This window comes from Trachypithecus francoisi, unplaced genomic scaffold (genome assembly GCF_009764315.1).
Source record: "Trachypithecus francoisi isolate TF-2019V2 unplaced genomic scaffold, Tfra_2.0 Lachesis_group11, whole genome shotgun sequence".
NCBI lineage: Eukaryota > Metazoa > Chordata > Mammalia > Primates > Cercopithecidae > Trachypithecus > Trachypithecus francoisi.
Genome location: NW_022681456.1, coordinates 15,636,469 through 15,653,581, shown reverse-complemented (window position 1 = coordinate 15,653,581; position 17,113 = coordinate 15,636,469). Strand labels below are relative to the sequence as shown.

General features: G+C 45.2%; 1 protein-coding gene across 1 annotated transcript in view; it reads right to left on the bottom strand.

Annotated features, from left to right (window-relative positions):
• The window catches only part of NOS1 (nitric oxide synthase 1), a 190,594-nt gene extending 174,638 nt beyond the window's left edge, over positions 1-15,956 (bottom strand). Inside the window, exon 1 of the mRNA XM_033220447.1 lies at positions 15,829-15,956. The gene's annotated coding sequence lies outside the window, so the exon portion shown is untranslated. The remainder of the gene's footprint in view (positions 1-15,828) is intronic.
• Positions 15,957-17,113: the final 1,157 nt, after the last annotated feature.

The following is a 17,113-nucleotide window of genomic DNA, read 5'->3' as shown; positions in this document are numbered from 1 at the left end:
GTGGATTTAGAAGAGAGTGGGAAGGAGGGAAGTAAAGCTTACTGAGTCCCTACTACCTATGAATAATTTTGCAAAAATGATCTCATTTAATCCTTAAAAATATATATATTTTTTATAATGAGATAATGAGAAAACTGAGACTGAGAGGTGTTTGACTTGCCCAAGATTACCCAGTTATACAAGTGGTAGAGCCAGGAATGGTCTGACCTCAGTCTGTTTTCATCGTGACATGTGGCCTCAGGATGAGCAGTCTGTTAATGCTTTGCATCCATTTCTAGCTGGGCATTTTTCAGAGTGTTAACCAGTTGATCAGGTGTGGCAAATATCTATCATGTGTGCACAACCTGCCCTTCTCATGTCCCTGGCAGACATTACTAGTGGATCACAGTACACTCTCCTGCTGAGCCTGGATCTACTCTCAACACTGTGGTCTAGGCATCATTACCAAACCCTTTGAGATGACATTTGACGTAAAAACCAGGCTGGGTGCAGTGGCTCACACCTGTAATCCTAGTGCTTTGGGAAGCCAGGGCAGGAGGATCTCTTGAGTCCAGGAGTTGGAGACAAGCCTGGGCAACAAAGCAAGGCCCCATCTCTACAACATTAAAAAATAAACATTAGGCCGGGCGTGGTGGCTCACGCCTGTAATCCCAGCACTTTGGGAGGCCGAGGTGGGTGAATCATGAGGTCAGGAGATCAAGACCATAGCTAACACGGTGAAACCCCGTCTCTACTAAAAAATACAAAAAATTAGCCAGGCGTGGTGGCAGGCGCCTGTAGTCCCAGCTACTCGGGAGGCTGAGGCAGAAGAATGGCGTGAACACAGGAGGCGGAGCTTGCAGCGAGCTGAGATCGTGCCACTGCACTCCAGCCTGAGCGACAGAGTAAGACTCTATCTCAAAATAAATAAATAAATAAATAATAAAATAAAAATAAAAATTAGCCAGGCATGGTGGTGCATGGCTGTAATCCCTGCTACTCAGGAGGCTGAGGTGGAAGGGTTGCTTGAGCCCAGGAGTTCAAGGCTGCAGTGAGCTATGATCGTGCCATTGCACTCTAGACTGGGTGATAGAGAGACACCCTGTCTCTAAAAAAAAACCCCAAACAACAACAACAAACACCAAAACCAAAACCAAAACCAAAAAACAAACAAAAACCACAAAAAAACAGATGCCACTCTTGTGATGGTCATCTTGAGGAAAAGGCAATAACTTCTGATTCCCTGGTCTCCAATCTCAACCTCAAATGCCTACCAGTCACAAGGGAGAACCAAGAAACCCCTCAATCTTGCTGAAAACAAACCCAACCCAAAGTTTAGCCTCCTCCCCAAACACAACTAGTTTTGGAAGTTGCCCTTTCTGTATTAAATATTACCTCAGTGCTATTAAATTGCAACTCTCAACTTTTCCTCTTCAGAGACCTGCAAAGATAGACGAGGCTAAGCATTCTCATGGGCATCCCTAGATTTCAAGGTTGGAAAAACATTTGGCAGAGAAGTAAAGCAGTTTAGTAGCTTGTAGCCACCAGGGCTGCCAACTCCCACCAGTGATAGCTTCATGGCGTCAGGCATGTTGTGGCTGAAATAGGACAGAAGGTAGGCGCAGACCCCCGTGTATCTACCTATGGGGAGCCCACGTCCTTTCTTCCTGCTCAGAAAAGTTTGTCAGTGACTGAAAGTGACATTTCTTTCAAGGACGTCCTGGAATCTGCTCTGATTTCTCTAGAATCCAGTATTTGTATATCAAGCAAGTATCAAGACTTGTGTGCTCTGGTACCTCTTGATTGGTCCTGACACACCAGTGTCCCACCCCAGCAGTGAGAACCATTGCCCTAAGCCAGGAGGCCAGAAATGACCACTCCCCTCTCTAGTGCCCAGAGCCTCTTCCATGATGGCTGGTACTGAGTCCTACACACCGTGAATACTTGGTCTAGAAGTGAAATGTTGAGTCCCTGAGCCTGTTGCCTCCACAGTCTGCTTAAGACAGTTCCTGAGTTTTCCTGACCAGCTCTATCCCCTCTCCTTCTGATAACAGCACCCCATTTTCCTTGGGAGAACAATTTGGCTTTTACTCTCATGGCCATGGGATTGATTGAGGAGAAACAAGTGCCTCCAGGCAGGGCAATCAGAGGCAACACACACTAACTGAGTTCTACCGCACCACTTCCAATACTCTCCACTTCCACCTCAATTATAATTATTTCAGAGCGCTTATTAGGGTCTGATTGTTGTCTGCCCACTAGAATGTAAGCTTTAAGATGGCAAGGACTCAGTCCATTTTGATTACTCATGATGCCTCAATTCTTACAATGGTGCCTAGAATATAGTAAGTGCTCAATAAAGACTTGTCAAATGAATAAATGGTGACTTGACTTTGGCAAAAGAGAGTCTAAAGGAGAGCCTTTCTTTCCGCTGGTGTTGTTAAAGGGATAGAACAAAAATCTGCCCTGAGAAGAGCCTGCCTGAGAATGAATGAAGACTGCACAGAAGAAAGCAGACCTGAGAGGTGAACAGAGAAAGATTCCTGATAATGCTGGTCACCTGGGATCCAGCTGTGTCTGAAGCCAGAACTAGAAACACTGCTTAGATGGCTGCTTTCTCATTTATTCTACTATGAGTAATTCACATGTTAGGTGCTGGATAATACTTTGGCAAATAAACATCCATGATCCCTGCCTTCATATTCCAGAGGAGGAACTAGACAGCATAAAAGCAAGCAAATGAACAAAAGCCAAAATCAGTAGCCATGATAAAGGCTGTAAAGAAATATCATATGATGGCTAGGTGCAGTGACTCAGGCCTGTAATACCAACACTCTGGGAGGCTGAGGTGGGAGGATCACTTGAGCCGAGGAGATTGAGGCTGCAGTAAGCTATGATTGTGCCACTGCACTCCAGCCTGGGTGACAGAGTGAGACCTTGTCTCAGAAAAAAACCAGTAACAAAAACCCAAAAATCTTGAAGATTGAGAAGTACCCCTGCCCCTCCAATGAAGAGGAGGTGTTCCAAGTAGAAGACACAGCATATGCAAAGGCCCCGAGGTTGGAGGAAGCTTGGTAGGTGTGAAGATGCCAGAATCCTGGCACGTACAGAGTGAGGGAACACCTGGCTCGAGACAGAGTTGGACATTAGCACATATCTTAGCCTAGAGCTTGGAGATCAAGGTGAGGCATTTAGATTTTATCTGATGTGCCCTGGAAAGTGACAGAAGGATCTGGAACAAGGAATGACAAGATTCCTGTCTAGACTTCCTGTGCCAGCTTAAGGCAAACGCATTGGGACACAGGGTGAAAGAGGACGTAAGGGCTTCTGATGAGAGACGACTGGGTGCGCATGGTGATGCTGGACAAGGCAAGAAGTGGGCAGAGGCAAGGACTGTGGTCCAGCTGAATTTTCAGAGGCCTTCTCATGTGCACCCACTCTTTGGAATCATTCTCATAGATACCCTATGGGACGCCCACCCCCCAGCCTGGCCCTGTGTAGCGCTGAGTCATATCCAATTATAGCCTTCCAGGGTGATTTCCTTACCTGCTTTTTTCTGTGTTTTTAAGCTCTTCATTACTTCCTAATTGTCCTGATTTTAGTTCTTTCTTGTTCTTGTCAAACACCCATTTAAAAAATGAGTCATCATTAACTGCATGCCACTCTTCATTTAGAATTAGGCCCATTTCACTCTTTCTCTCTCTCTTTTTTTCCTCTTCAAGAAAACTGGGGGATTAAAAAATTACACTTTTCTGACATCCTTTCTTTATCTCTTTTGCGAGCACAAATGCTGTTGGCTGCTCAACTGCCTAAGGGTTTCTTCTGCAGCCCAAATGAACAGCTTTGTGCTTCCAGCCTTTGATAGCTTTTGGGGGCGTTGATCACTGAGCCAAACCTCCAGGTCTCAGCCTCCCATAGTGGCCTGCTCAGGCATGAGTCAAATCAAGACTAGACCATCAGGGGACATGAAACTACTGCTCACCTTGCAAGTGAAGCTGGGCTGGCCTTGACCCACTCCCTGTGCAGTAATCCTAGGCACTTCTAATGTTGCAACTCCAAAAACCAGCAAGACAGGTGCTATCATTCAGTCAATCAACAAACATGTCTACTGGGTCACAGGCCTCCGCTGGGAGATAGGACAGAGCTAAAGGTAGGTTCTGAATTCAAACTGCCTGAGGCTGCTTTTTTACAGCTGGTGGAATTTGAGACAAATGACTTAACCACTCTGAACCTCAGTTTCCTCATCTGTAAATTGGCGGAATACAAACACCCTACTTACAGGGTTGCTTTGTGAATTGAAATGGATGCTATTGAAGCCATTGTCTAGCCATAGGTGATGAGATCTTGAGGGAAATGTACTTTACACAGAGGAAGAGGGATAGACATCAGCAAGTGTCAGTGGACATGGTCACTCAAGCTGAGTTTTCAGATGGGATGAGAAATAAAAAATAAATTGGTCAACTCTCAAGAAGGGGCCTATGGCACAAAAAGAACATATTGTATGATTCCATCTTATGAAGTTCAAGAAGAAGAACACTACTGATGGTGGTAGATGTCAGAATGGTGGTGACCCATAAGGGTGGGTTTTTTTTTACTATTTTTTTGAGATAGGGTCTCACTCTGTTGCCCAGGCTGGAGTGCAGTGGCACAATCATAGCTTACTGCAGCCTCAATCTCCTGGGCCCAAGCAATCCTCCAGCCTCAGCTTCCCAAGTAGCTGAGACCACAGGCATGTGCCACCATGCCCTGCTAATTGTTTTGATTTTTTAGTAGAGATGAGGTCTCACTACGTTGTCTAGGCTAGTCTCAAATTCCTGAGCTCAGGCAATTCTTCCGCCATGGCCTCCCAAAGTGCTGGGATGATAGGTGTGAGTCACTGCTCCTGGTCAAGGGGTGGGTTATTGACTGGGAGAGGCACAGGGATATTGTAGGGTGTGTTGGAAATGCCCTACATCTTGATCCAGGTGGCAGATACACAGAAGCCTTGTTAAAACCCAGCAAGGGTGTACCTTTAATATTAGCACACTTATCTGGGTATAAGTTATGTCTATAACTCTCATTATAACTCTTGGTATCAAACCCCTTATCTACCCACTCTACCCAGTTATTTTTCTTCTATCTGTCCATCTATTCATCCATCTATCCTTCCATTCACCATTCATTCATCTACCCATTCATCCTTCCTTCCATCAATCCATCTTTCCATTATCCAACCATCCATTCATTCGCTCATCAATCTATCCATCATGTAATCATTCACCCTCCATCCATATTTCCTTCCTTCCTTCCTTCCTTCTTCTTTCCTTCCTTCCTTCCTTCCTTCCTTTCTTCTTACTCCCTTCCTCCCTTTCTTCCTTCCACCCACCCACCCATTTGTCTTTTGGTCCATTCATCCACCCACCCACCCATCCATCCTTCTATTCATCATTCATTCATTCATTCATTCATTCACCAATTCATCCATTTATCCTTCCTTTCTTCCTTCATCCATCCTTTTGCTCATTCAGAAACTAGTAATGGCTCCGACAATATGCCAGGCATTGAACCAACTCAACTAGGAGGATACGACAATGAAGAAATCACCATCCTTGCCCTCTCTCAGTTCAGGTCAGGAGACAGAACCCAAATCCACCTCTACGATGCACCATGGAAAGTGCTACAGGGGTGAAATGGAGCCCTGTGTTTACAGCCAGAGAGTCTGGGGAAAGGGATGTGTATTTCAGAGGAGTTGATATCTTGGATGAAATGTGAAGGCTGACCTGGTGTTTACTAGGGTAAGTAAGGGCAGTGGCATTCCAGATGGGCCAAACAGTGTGTGCAAAGGCATGGGGATGAAGGAGCAACTCAAGTTCTAGGACTTGCATATTCAGCCTGATGAGCATATAAGGAGTGTGGGCAGAAGACTTACAGGTCTTAAGGCTGGTGGGGAGGACCACCTGGTGGAGGATTCTGTGTAGAAGACAATTGGCCCTGGCTGCATTAACTGCATGGTACTTAGGGAAGGAGGAAACTATTTCTAAGGCAGTGGCCAGCCCCAGACCCTTCTGACATACATAAACAAAAGCCCTTCCAAAGCTATACAGGGACATCTATCTCTTTTCTCAAAACCTGAAGATGTCTGAAGTCTGGAGGAAAAACAGGCCCTAGGCCATGATTAAATATCTACGATATGCTTAGTTATGTGTGCAATTTAGATTTAATAAGAGGGCTCCTGGATTGTATAATAAAATACAATGAGCATGTTACCAGGTGAGGCCTGATTTTTATTTAATTAGATGCTAGCTTCATGTGGCTTCAGGGAATGAGAAAAGGACTTATGTGTTAGGGGATGACTTTTGCAGTAAGATTTAACTATGTCCCTCTCTAGGGTATCTGTCAAAATTACCAAAGGAATATAAAAATCAGGGAAAGCCTTTATCAGTGCTGGAAACTAGGGGAGATTGGCATCCATATAATTCATATAATTTATGCAAAATAGAGTGTGGATGAGATTTGACTGAAAGAAGGTCTGAACAGATTTATAGAAGGTCATGAAGGAGTAAGTCACCTTCCAGTTAGTGGAACAGACCCCAGAGCAAACAACTGTCAGGAATGGGAAGTAACAAATAGGTTCATTTAAATCCAGCTGGTGCCTCTGGGAAGGATGGAGTATGGGCCACCATGTTGTGGTGAAGCCCAGGTGGGTGTTAATCCTTGACTGGTGGCCACTGAGGGAAGCCAGGCTCGGCAGACAGTAAGGGCATTGCTTTCATTATTTCTCTGATTCCACAATCACCAGAGAAAAGACACCATTTGGCCCAAGGCTGAGCCACCTGCTGAGGTTGCCCGTGATAACCATCCCTCACTCTCCTCTCCTGGGTGGCTGGAATCCCCAACTGGAAATGTTCAACTGCGATAAGTCCAATTTTTCCCCTTCTTGTTTTTGTTGGCTTTGATAGGATTAATAGGGCTCATGTAACCTTAGAAACATGGAGGATCAATTCAGATATTACCAAAGAGGGAGTAAAACAAAGAGAAAAATAATTAGAAAAAATAGAAAACTTTCTTGAGGTTTCAGTCTATAATTGGCTGAGCCGAGTGAGTATCTTAGCCAAATCTAACAAAAATCAATATCAGGAATTTCAGAATAAGAAAAAATTTCTGCAAGTATTTAAGAAAAAAAAAATGAAGCAAAACCAAACCCCAAACCTCAAACAACCACCACCAACACGCAGGTGATCTTTATAAAGGAACAGAATCAGGCTTGCCACAGATTTCTAAAACTTGATACCACAAGCGAAAGAAGCAAATAGGCAAAAGAGTTGAACAGGCACTTCATGAAAGAATATTTCCAAACGACCGCTAAGTAAGCCTGTGAAAAGATGTGCAAAGCCATGATATTAGAGAAATACAAATTAAAACCACAGTGAGCTCTCTCTACACACCTGGAATGGCCCAAAGCAAACAAAATAAGAATTTAAACCCTGGCAAATTCCAAGTGTCGACAAGGACATGGAGCAAGTAGAACTCTCATGCATGGATGGTGGAAAATGGTGCAGACATGTTGGGAAACTCTTTGACAGGTTCTTACAGGGTTCACCTCCTATATGATCGAGCAATCCCACACCTACGTACATACCTGGGGAAATGAATTCAATGTCTACAGAAAACACCTGTATAATAACAGTAATCCCAAACTGGAAACCACCCAAATATCTATCATGAGGAAAATGGATAGACAAACTGTAGTACAGTCATTCAGTGGACTAATACTCAGACAGAAAAAAATAATTAAAAGGGACAAATCAGTGATATACACAACACAGGTGAATCTAAAAGAAATAAGACCTAGTGTTTGATAGATCAGTAGGGTGATTATAGTTATCAATAATACTATTGTACACTTCAAAATGGCTAGAAGGGAATAAAACAGATGTTCCTAGCATAAAGAAAAGATATAGCCTGGGCAACATAGTGGGACCCTGTCTCAGCATAATAAAATAAAATAAAATAAGCCAGGTGTGATGGTAGTATGCGCCTGTAGTCCCAGCTACTTGCGAGGTTGAGGCAGGAGGACCCCTGGGGCTCAGGAGAACTTGAGGATGCAGTGAGCTATGACTATGCCACTGCACTCTGGCCTGGGTGACAGAGTGCCCTGTCTCAAAAATAAAATAAAATAAAGAGTCAAGGTGATGAATATCTCTATTATCCTGATTTAATCTTCACACATGGTATGAAATGTAACAAATGATCACATATATGTGAAAATATGTACATCTATTATGTATCAATTAAGAAAAACTTAATGTGGAGTAGAATAAGCCAGACATATAGGGTCCAGACTGTGTGATTCCGTTTATATGAAGTTCAAGAAGAGATAAAACTAAATTGCTATGATCCTAAGGGTAGTTGCACCTGGGGGTGGAAGAATGCCTGCAAAGGAGAATAAGGGGACATTCCTGGGTCATGGAATTGTATTAATCTGTTTTCATGCTGCTGATAATGACATACTTGAGACTGGGTAATTTATAAAGAATAAGAGGTGTAATGGACTCACAGTTCCACATGGCTGGGGAGCCTCACAATCATGGCGGAAGGCAAAGGAGGAACAAAGGCATGTCTTACATGGTGGCAGGCAAGAGAGAGAATGAGCGCTAACCATCAGATCTCACGAGACTTATTCACTACCACAAGAACAATATGGGGGAAAATGCCCCCGATTTAATTATCTCCCACCAGGTCCCTCCCACAACATGTAGGAATTACGGGAGCTACAATTCAAGATGAGATTTGGGTAGGGACACAGTGAAACCATATCAGGAATATTCTTATTGTGGTCCAGGAATTCTTCACTCTTATATTAACCTTTCAGGTACCATGAATGTATTCTCAGACAAAAACCTGGAAAGTCTGTCACTTGTGTGCCCTCAAACAAAACAAAATGAAAAACTCAAATGCAAGCCCTTGTTGACCAAACAATAAATCAAAACAAATAATCCAAGAATGGGGAGATCATGGATTTTAAGAACTGATATTGAGCAACAAAACCAGAAAAACAAAAATATAAATCTATGTATATTTTTGTTAATAGTTACTGACAATGCAAATATAAAAATAATTATCTGAAGTGGGATCTATTAAATAAAACTATTTTATTAATACTAATAATTTGAATCTAAGCTCCTAGAACATGATAAAAGAAATTCTGAAACTAGGGAGAGAAGAAATAAATCTTAAAGAAATAAACAGATATAGGAAAAAAAGATGAATGTTCAAGGAGAGTTATGGAGTTATTGATGAGACAGAAGAAATGATCTAAATTTTCGTAATGGAGGACTACATGACAGCATATTACACAGTCCATACTATTATGTCCTTTTACTCATCTGGACTCTTTCAATTATAGGGTAGATGACCTCAAGTGAGCCTCAGATTCCTCATTTGTAAAATAGGGTCATTCATTCATTCAACAAATATTTACTGAGCACCTACTAAGCGCCAGGCACTGTGGAAGATCCCCAGAACACAAAATGAACACACCAGGGCTCTGCATTCATGTAGCTCACATTCTAGTGTGTAAGGAGGTAATGGTGCTGCAGAGAACATTACGACAGGGTAGAGAAACAGAGGGGGACAGGATATGCTGGGGTGGTCAGCAAATGCCTCTTTGAAGAAGAATCACTTCATCAGAGACCTGACAGAGATGAGAAACTGAGAAAATGAGAAGCCCTTGGAAGGCTTTGAGTAGGGGAATGATATCATCTAACTCCTATTTTAATAGAATCCTTCTATGTGGGATCATAAATGTAGGGTCACTCAAGGATTCATGGACAACAGGGGTTAAGGGATGGACAGAATATGGTACACAACCATCATGAAATAAGGGTTTTGGTTTTTGTTTTTTGAGACTGGGTCTTGCTCCATCACCCAGGCTGGAGTGCAGTAGCTGGATCCTAGCTCACTGTAGCCTCGAACCCCTGAGCTCAAGTGATTTTCTCACCTCAGCCTCCTGAGTAGCTGGGACTACAGGCATTCACCACCATGCCTGGCTAATTTAAAAAAAAAACTTTTTGTAGAGACAGGGTCCTGCTATGTTGCTCGGCCTGGCCTCAAACTCCTGGCCTCAAACGATCTTTCCTCCCTGGCCTCCAAAAGTGTTAGGATTACAAGTGTGAGCTGCCACACCTGGCTGAAAGAATATATTTAAAACTCCACTTGCACCTAGGAGAAAGTAGAGTTCTTTCTGTTGTGGGGGATGGGAACAGAGGCAACTAAAATCTTGATTTGGTCCATTGTTTTCTAGTTTTGCTCCAGAGACAGGGCTCTGGCTATGCTGAGACTGTTTGCAAGGCCCAGTGGACATGGCATGATTTGCTCTGTGTGGCTTCTGCCACACTCTCTACAACTCCATTGGTAGAAATGGACGGAAGGGTCATTACCAAGTTCTTGTCCACATAGCCTCTGATGACCTTTCTGTAGGCAAAGGGTGACAACACTTTTCTGAAGTCCCCTGCTCTTCCCTGCCTCACCAGGAAACGTGTCAATGCCCCAGGAGTACTGGTCAACTGGGACCCTTCCCCAGGGGCTTGGTGAGAAGAGGATGCTGTGTAATGAAACGTTCCCCTAGGGACTCTCCAGGGGTCCAACCCCTTTGTCCAGCCTTTGAAGCCTAGCTGCTGTAGAGCTGAGACTTATTTAACTGAGACCCCTGCTTCCTCTCTTGCTGTCCCTGGGGACAGGAGTCGGGGGGTGCCCGGAAGTACTCTCTTCCTTCATTCACTCATTCGTTAATTTATTTAGTCAATGCCATCTAATGCGCAAACTCAACAGGTTTAACTCCCACAGGGGAAGGGGTGGGGCGCAATGGGGAAGACCATGGACTCTAGACTCAGCCAGCCCTGGGTTCGAATCTTGGCTCTACCATTTACTCCCTGGGTAATGTTGGGGAAGTCACTTTACTTCTCTGTGACTCAGTTTCCTTTTCTGTACAATGGAGATCCTCATGGTACCTACCTCGTAGAGCTGACAGATTTGTGCACATAAAATACTTAGCCTTGTAATTGGCATCTGATGATAAGACAAAGTGGTAACTGCCATTGTTATTATTATTATTATTGCTAAATCTGCCTGAATTTGAATCCCAGTGATGCCACTTACTTTTGTGTGACTGGAAGGTTATAGAACCTTCTTCTTTAGGTGTGTTGGAGACTTCAGTGAAATAATTCAGGGGAAGTATTTGGAAGAGGGCCTAATATAAGAAAGTAGTAAGTGTGAAATCAGTACAAAAAGGCCAGCTGAGCGTGGTGGCTCACATCTGTAATCCCAACACTTTGGGAGGCCAAGGCAGCCAGATCATTTGAAATCAAGAGTTCCAGACCAGCCTGGCCAATATGGTGACACCCCATTTCCACGAAACATACAAAAATTAGCTGGGCATGGTGGCCTGCACCTGTAATCCCAGTTGCTTGGGACACTGAGGCAGGAGAATTGCTTGAACCTAGGAGGTGGAGGTTGCCGTGAGCCGAGATCATGCTACTGCACTCCAGCCTGGGTGATAGAGCAAGACTCTGTCTCAAAAAAAAAAAAAAAATTAAAAACATTTTTTGAAAAGGACAAATTTCCCCCCAGTGTTTCATGCCACACTGACACCAGAAGAGGTAGGGCAGAGGCCATTTGACCTGGAGGAGGGTGGAGAGAGTGGTGGTTTGGGCCCCCCGCTGTGAAAAGAACCCCTTGGAGTGACCTGTCTGCTTTGCACATATCTGTTTGTAACCTTCCCACACCCTGCCCACAGGCCTAGACTGTTATGCAGTCAGCAGAGTTGAAGGGGGCACAGTGCAGCCACAGAGAGCATGGACTTCAGAGCCAGACTGATCCAGTTTGAGTCTTGACTCTGCTGTCTCCTGGTTGTGTGACTTGGACAAATCCTCTCACTCCTCTGGTCCTCAGTTTTCTCATCTGTAAAATGGGGATGATAATAACGGTGCCTGTCTGGTTGGGTTGGTGAAGGATTAAATGAGATCATTCCACACTGCCTGCACCTCCTATGGGCTAGGCCTAATGGAAGGCACCAAGGAACATCCATGAATAGGACAGGTATGGTCGGTCCCTGGCCTTGAACAGGGGACACTGTCACGGTCAGCTTTCAATAACCCTCACCAATCATCATAATAATTAAATGAGGGTGTTCGTTCTCTTGCATCTGCCCCAAACAATACAAATAGCCAAGGGCTGGGTTAATTATCCTCTTCTTTGAACACCTCTGACCTCAGTTTTCCGCAGGCTTGTGAGATGCTAGGTGGCTGACCACTGGCACTCTTGTAGGAAGGCCACCAGGCACCAAGAGGGCCTGAGACTCCTCCACCAACCTGGCCCCATTCACGGAGGACACACCTGTTTCCTGCGTCTTCGAATCTGTGGCTATGAGACATCTCAGAGCACACAGGCTGCATTTATTGAATGAAAGCAAACCTTTGCCTGGGAAAGGGGTTCATTGAGAATGGTTTAGGCCAAGAAATTTCAAAGTTTGCTTTTAGACCAGCTAACAGAATTATTGAAGGGGCATTTGGCTGATGCTTAGTATTTAAGCTCGAAAGAAAAGGGTCGTGAGAGTTTCTGGCAAAAGCACTTGGGTTTTTCCTGGGAAAATAGACAGGAGGATTGATGGAGGATCCACCGGGGGCTTGCCAGACCTTGGCTACTGATAAATTACAGAGAACTTGGCTCAGCAGGAGCAGTCGAGCCTCATTCTGTTTCAAGGACTGATAATAAAATAATAGACCCTTCTACCTCTACTATTTATCTGAGCTTTCTGACAACTTGTGAGGCAGGCAGGTTAGGCATAATTTGCCTGAATTATAAATGAAGAAACTGAAACCCAGAGAAGCTAAGGAACTGCCCAAGGCCACATAGCTAAGTGATTGACAGTTTCTTAGCACAAAATTGTATGCTGGTGCCACTAACTGTGAGGACTCTAAATAAGTGCACAACCTCAGCCTGCAAGGAAAATGTCACTGTGGTACATTGCAAAAATGATGACGATAGTCTGTGACTCCTCCCACTAAGGGGGGAAGTATGTTTCGCCATCCCTTGAATATGGGCTGGTCACAGAACTTGCTCTGACCAGGAGAATACAGCAGAAATGATATTTCTCAGTTCCCAATTTGGCTTCAAGAGATTGTGTAGCTGCTCTCATGCTCCTAAAATGCTTCCACTATCACATGTACAAGGTTGGACATGGCTGGAGGATGAGAGACCACGTGGAGCAGAGATGACCCATTTCAGCTAAGAACTGTTTGGATCAGCCAGGCTGCAGTTGACCTGGTAGCTGATCACAAGCGCATGAAGGAGCCTATCTGAGATCAGAAGTACCACTCATCTGACCCAGCCCAAACTGCCAATTTGCAGAACTGTGAACTTAAATAACTTCAAATAACAAGCATTGGCATTTTGGGGTGGATTGTTACACAGCAAATGCTAACTGATACATCGCAAGGAGAGACAGTTTCAAAGGACCATCACTGATCCAACATGTCAGACTAGGAGTATCCATAGGGATAGGACCTTCCAGTCTTGGGAGGTCAGAGCCTCAATACCTGCCATCTTGTGGTCAGCCTTCTTAGAGAGCCTCCAGTCTGCTTCCAAAGTTAGGACCACAAATGCCTCTTGCACAATGAACAGATGTTTTGCAGCATGCCTGGACTCTCCCTGCTAGATGCCAGTAGCACCATCTACCCAAGTTGTGACAACCAAAAATACGTCCAGACATTGCTCAATATTCCTTGGGGGATACAATTGTCTCTGGTTGAAAACCATTGACATAGCCACCCTCTGATGCCCAAGAAACAGGGCAGAACTTCTTCTATGGCTGAGGATGGCAGAAGGTAGAGAGAGGCAGCTAAAAATAACGCTGCCCAATCAAGAATTATAAATCACCGTGAAGGGAGTGCTCTCACCCAGATGATGCCATCTGTTTCCAAGTTGGTGGTGGAGGTGCCCGGGTAAGCTGGCCTGGAGGGGAAGGCAGAACAGGGAAGAGATGGGGAAAGTGGGGAATAAGTGGAACCAAGGTGGGAGGGAGGGGGATTCAGAAGGCTGAGATGAGAAGAGAGAGTGTCTTGGGGTAGTTTCCCCAGAGGCACACTCTGAGATGAAGATTCCTGCCACTGTGATTTACTGGGAAATGTCCTCAGGAAAAATGACAGAGAAGAGGGGGAAATAGAACCACAAAGGGAAGACAGCCAAGCAAGCCTGTGATATCAGCAAAGTCCCCTGGAGGCTCAGTCCTGGAGGGCAGTACTGCAGACTGCGTAGGCGATATCCTAGAGATGTTCTTGTTAGTGGCAAGGGAGCTGCACTCCCCCTGTCACTGAGGTTCACCCTTTATGGGTCACCCATAGAAGAATGCACATTCCCAGGAACTCAGGGTCTTTCCCAGGCAAAGCCTGAGGACAGCCCGCTGCAGACAGATGCAGCGGCCAGCTGTTGGGAGTAAAAATGCACCAAGAGCTGGTATGTTACGCAAACATGGTGAAGAAATCTTAGTGACTGTGCACAGGATAATGACAGTGTCTGCTGTGGACATCCAGAGAAAGAAGTAGACCGAAGGGCAAGAACACATATGCAGCTGCCTTTTACCATATTAAGTGCCAGGTACTGTGCCTGTCACTTAATGTATGACCCCAGCTCATGCCCATGGTAAGTCAATGAGTTGGTTGTTATTGTTCCCGTTTATAAATGAGCTTCTGGATAAATGACGCTCAAGTCACACCTCTGTAAAGTGCCAGAGTAGGATTTGAACTCAGCTCTTCCTGGCACTAAATTCTTTTTGCTGTTGTTGTTGTTGTTGTTACAGAGTCTCGCTCTGTTGCCCAAGCTGGAGTGCAGTGACATGATCTTGGCTCACTGCAACCTCCGCCTCCTGGGCTCAAGCGATTCTCCTGCCTCAGCCTCCTGAGTAGCTGGGATTGCAGGTGCCTGCCACCATGCCTGGCTAATTTTTTTGTAGTTTTTAGAAGCCAGCTTGGTCTCTTAACTCCTGACCTCAGGGGATGCTCTCACCTCAGCCTCCCAAAGTGCTGGGATTACAGGCGTGAGCCACTGTGCCTGGGCCCTGGCAATAATTCTGACTATTGGGCTATGGGGAAGAGAAAGAGAGATACAGATGAAGAAGTGGAACCTAGAAGTATGTCTTAGATGAGGCAAAAAGAGAGGCTGGGGCTGCTGGGATCCCAGCCTTTCCTTCCACGTCCCCGTTCTCCTGCCCTTGCTTCCTTCTCTCTGGAAAAATTAAAAACTGCCTTGAACCAGTGTCAGCCAGCCTGGCCCATGCAGAGCAGCTTGAGACCAGCTCCTTTAGGTGAAGGAGTTGTAAGGAATGGTTGACCCCCAACCCTGCAGTCCTCAGGATTAGGACCTAGGGGAGGCTGGATGAGCACTTGGGGTGGCCGGAAATAGGGTGATTTGTGAGGTCATGGAGGCTCCCAAGGCAGGAACCCCAGACCCCGATGCCTCTGGGAGCCAGGCTGCATGGTCCTCGGAGGCACTGGGGTCTGAGGTCATTTACACCGGGGTGTAAATGAGAAAGTGGGTGAGGTTAGGGGCTGGATTGAACTGGAGAGCCTATGACCTTATCTATGGTGGGCACCTATTGCTGCCCTTCCACTTTGACTGATTATCCCCAGGTGGGAACATGGAGCCTTCAGTGTCATCAGGCTCTCTGATTTTTCATAAGAAGCTGGACATCTAGATTATTTTGTTAAAAATGTGAAATCCCAAATTATAAATCTTGATGGCTAACCTCAGAAAGCAAACCCAATCAGGCAAAACATGACAGTCTACATGAAACATGCCCACCTGAGAGCTACTTACATGTGACGACAACTGGCTTATCGGGGTGAAGAAATGGGGACAGTTAGATGGCAGTGGAAATGGTGAGACCATAATGGTAAAGCTTACTTTACAGGACCCTAACTTTAAGAAAACCAGTACCTCTTTCTCTCTTCCGTTCCCTTCTCCTCTCTCCAGCCGGCCCTACTCCACCCCTGCCACCTCCTTTTGCCAGAAATTTTGCAACTGATGAACTTTTCACCTAACTTCAAACACACTGCAGTCATTTCATACCTCTGTACCTTTGCACATGCTGTTCCCCCTGCCTGGAGTGCCCTCTGTCACCCCTTCTTCTCTGGCTCTGTTCATTCTAAAGAGGAACTCAGGTGTTAAGCTCTTGGGCCCAGCCCTCATCACCTCTAATACAGAACATAATTCCTGTTGTTGTAACCTGCTGTTTAATGGATTTGTGTCCCTCTGTTTTCCCCAGCCTTGGAGGGCAGTAACAATACAGTGCCTGCCACACGGCAGGTGTGCACCGAAACTGTGACCCCCTCTCGGTGGCTTCCTGTGGCTGCTGGCACAGGGACTGATCGTATTGTTAATGAGGCCAAGGTTTCATTTCTTCCTTACATGCTTGGGAACCTATGTCAGGGTAGCTAAAACCTCAAGGGAGCCCTGAAGTTATCTCAGACTACTGATAACAAACATCCCTGATCATTTTGCTTTTCTGTATTTCCTAATTTGTTTACAAAGAATACACATGTATGCAATTAAAAACAGTCTTGATAGACTGTAAGTACAGAAAGTCTGACTGAATTGACTTCAGGAATGAAGGTTCCAATCCCCAAATACAACTAAGAATCTTTCCTTCTTTGCATCTGCCTACCTGCCTCTCCATCCGCTGCCCTCATACCAAGGCGCCAGAGTTATCTGTCCATTATCTGCCCTTCTCCACTTGGCTTATGCTCATTTATCCTTCACGTCCCAGATTAGATCCACCTCCTCCAAGAAGTCCCCCTGGGTTTCCCAGGTGGGTGAGAGGCTTCCTCCATGCTCCCGCAGTGCACTGCCTTATCCAGTCACATCTCCTGGGTCCCCCCACCAGAAGGAGTCCCTCATGTCTTTCCATGACCTGCCCACAGGTCTTGCCAACTGCAGGGAATGGGGGTCTCAAACCCAGACACCTGAAATTATCTCCCAGTGTGGTTATTCATGCAGTCACCAAAATGCAGCAGTGAGGTCCCAAGCAGATGACATTTTCCAAACAAGTTTTAACTTCTGCCCTGCCCCAGACTTTGCCAGCTGAAATGCACTATGAATTAAT